General features: G+C 33.0%; 1 non-coding gene across 1 annotated transcript; it reads left to right on the top strand.

Moving 5' to 3' along the window:
- The first annotated feature begins 574 nt into the window (after positions 1–574).
- On the top strand, positions 575–646 carry Trnaq-cug (transfer RNA glutamine (anticodon CUG)). The gene has a single exon. It is a non-coding gene; the product is annotated as a tRNA-Gln (tRNA).
- The last annotated feature ends 2,993 nt before the right edge of the window (positions 647–3,639 follow it).

The raw sequence follows: 3,639 nt of genomic DNA, 5'->3' as shown, positions 1-3,639 counted from the left end.
TTGAAAACGCAAAAATATTAAATGATTGGTGAATGCTAAAAGATTTACTATAGTCTCATTAGGTAGAAATACTGTGTTTTATGCACATTTCTTTCAAATTAAACTTGGTATCCTTCATAAGAACCATTATTTTTGACATTTATTCATCCTTTTTTGAATATTAAAACAAAAGTATTAAATGTGGTATATCTTGTTTGGGAGTAAGAGTGCATCTTTAAATCTATGAAGTTAAACAGAAAATCAATATAAACATTATAATATAACGAATAGTGCAGAATTCGTTCTTAACTTTCATTTAACATTAACACAATCATTAAATATCAGATTTAAATATAGATCGGAACTTCTGCTTTCGCCCGTATAACAGTTACATGGGAACCTGCGTGATATATTTTGTTCACAGACATATATGAAAATTTATCATAAATCTTTAATGCAAGTTCAAAATACATGCCTAATATGTTTTCATTTAGTATATACGTACATCGGTCATGTAGACAAACAAGTCATAATTCTGCTTAGGTAAGTGCAGGTAAGTAGAATCATCATAATAAAGATTGCAATTACACGTAACGGTTCCATGGTGTAATGGTTAGCACTCAGGACTCTGAATCCTGCGATCCGAGTTCAAATCTCGGTGGAACCTTATTTTGTTTGAAAAAAATATTCACCTTTATTGTGCAAACAGAAGGACGAACCGGCCATACGTCTATATAAGAGAAATAACGTAAATTTTATTAAAGGCTAATGCGGTGATAAACCGTTTTGAAAACATTATAGAAAGGATAAAGGACTGCTCCGCTGAACTTTCAAATTCGTTTACATGTTTTATTTCTTCTTTTCAGCAACTCGAACTCCTAATGTATAAAGGCATTTTTATCTTTCCTCCTTTTCTTGACTTTTTTGCCGTGCGAAAACAATAATTGTGTATTCTTGGATATTTTGACACATCAAACATATATCCACTTTGTAGAAATACTTTTCCGAATAAAAATGTAACTGCTTTTTGCTCCAAAATGTTATAAAATGTTCTTTCGTAAGATTAGCTCAACTTACTCCAAAACTTGCAGCAAAAGATGTTTATCCCACCCCCCAAGAAAAGCATCTACCATGGCCTCTCGTGTAAGATAGGTTCATCCCAACCCTCGCGATGGGTTTACTGCGAAAACTCGATATACCGCAAAACACCCTACACTATTGGCTATGGAAGATACGTCTAATTTATCATGCTTGCTAAATATTGAACCTCAATAATAAGTAAAGAAAATAAGATTTGAACCATTTTATGTATTTGTGCTTCAAGCCATCGTTAGCAGTATGAAATACCTTTAAATGCATATATGTTACCTAAGTAAATTTAGAAAACATAATGAGCATTTAATTGTTGGATTTATTCATATCAAAGTGAAATCTCACGTATATTTAAGAAATATAACACACCACTGAGGGTCATATGACATTATAAGGACCGGCCAGTCAGCCACCGAAAGTGTATATGGACCGAGGCGTTAGCTAATATGTTTACTTGCGACAAGTTTTCGCCGTTGTGAAAATAGCAAGCCGCACTTACCTAATGTATGACGTCAGCGGTCCATATTACATTTTTTGCGAGGTCCGGACCGGCCAAAAATATAATATGGACCGGTGACGTCACAAAACTGTATTTTAATCAAAATACAGTGATATACGGACCGATCGAGTTTATATATACAAAGAAGGGACAAATTTATGTGAGGTATAATATAAGGTAATATGATGATTGTTCGCATACAAGAGTGTTTTAAAGTAACGCTCGCACATAATTCATGTAGATGGCCGTGAATATCGGAAGCGAACACATACTATTCTCTTTTATAGAGAACAATGCACGAAAACTCGGCATGAATATTGTGCCGGAATGACATTATTCCCGTCATAACTATTTACACTGCTGTTTCTACTTAGGATTTGCATTTTATATTGTCTTTGCAATTATGGTACTCACATTAACCTTTTTTTCAGAGCTTTGCAATTTCAAATAACGTCCAACGTGATAAAATGCGTTGGCAGTTTACATCAGACACAAAGGAACATGATCATTAAACAGCATGTAGCCATATTGGACGGTGAATCGGTGTGTGTGCAGAGGAGGGACCTTTGGGATGTTTAAAAGAGGGCGTTGACAATGTTGCTATCGCTAATGTTATCATTGCATTCGATAAACAGAATAAATCAAAGCGTGGCTTCAATGTGCAACAACTCGAGGATTTGTTGAGGAGGCGTTGACAATGTCGTTATTGCTAATATACCAATGCGTTCAATAAACTGTATCAATCAAACCGAGTCTTCTATGTGCCATAATTCGAGGATGTGTTTAGGGGGGCACTAACAATGTTGTTATTGCTAATGTTACCATTGCGTTCAATGAAAAGTATATATCAACGTTGTACACGTATACAAAAATAAGCAGGGGTTGTTTGACCGGGGGATGTTCTGTATGACAAAGCCATTAATTGACTTCATGACTGACAAATGTTTGACTATCCTATACAATCAACTTAAATTAAAAACGTATGACTGATTTACGACTGACCGAATGATTGGCTTAATGACTATTGAATGCACAGAGACTTGAAAGTATGATGATAACCTACCAGCTTACCATGCCTTACTTTAAATAGTTGTATGTGGCCTCAGCTGGGTAAAATCAGTCTGGACCAATAAAATAAAATATTGGCTTATACATGTGTATGTATTGATTTTGAATAAGAGTGTCAGTTTAAATTAAGAACGAATTCCGCACTACCCATATATGACGATGATTTTTTTCATTTAATGTGATAAATCTTATCTCTAAAATGCAACGAAAGGTATGCTAAGTAGGACTAATTCGAATCAATAATGATGCCTTAGTTTAATTTAGCCAATTATTCATATTGTGTGCGAACAATAATTTATAGAACAGAACAGAACAGAACATAATTTTATTACACGTAAACTATACAGTTTTTTTGTGTTTCATATACATATTTAACAAATTACAATTACAGTTATTCAATGTAGTGTGAAATATTAAATCAATATTTTAATTAATCTATTTTTAAGGATGAACTGGAATAGAAAAAACGAATAAATCAAACTATAATAGTATACAATACAATAACCAATAGTTTGCTTTTTATATAGTAGTATATATTGGAACAAATGATATCAATTGATCAATTTCTAACAATAAAACAGACTCACATAGTAGATATCAACATAAATAGTAACCAATGGTTACAAATGTTAACAAAGCAACCTACTGCTTGAGATAAAAATGTGTATCAAGGCTTATAATTATTGATTCATTAATAAAGTAGAACGCACCTTAAATGCTTCCGATATCCTTAACCTAAATGTTTCAGATGTATTTTGTGTATAAAGAAGTTGCACAAGTTTTTACTAGGTTTTATTCTATAATAACCTTTAATATAAGTTTGTCTTAATTGGACATAAGGTGCACACTTAAATATAAATTTTTCCAGCCGATATTTAACTGTTGGCACAGAGTTTTCATTGGAAATAGTTATTGCGAAATAGGTCCAAGATGTGTTACAGAATTATCGTCGACTTGACAAACAACAAATGCGAACCGGACAAAACATCCCATAGCCAAAA

The sequence above is a fragment of the Mya arenaria genome, chromosome 10 (genome assembly GCF_026914265.1).
Source record: "Mya arenaria isolate MELC-2E11 chromosome 10, ASM2691426v1".
Taxonomy (NCBI): domain Eukaryota; kingdom Metazoa; phylum Mollusca; class Bivalvia; order Myida; family Myidae; genus Mya; species Mya arenaria.
Note: the sequence above shows the minus strand (reverse complement) of the source record. Positions and strands in the feature narration are given on the sequence as shown.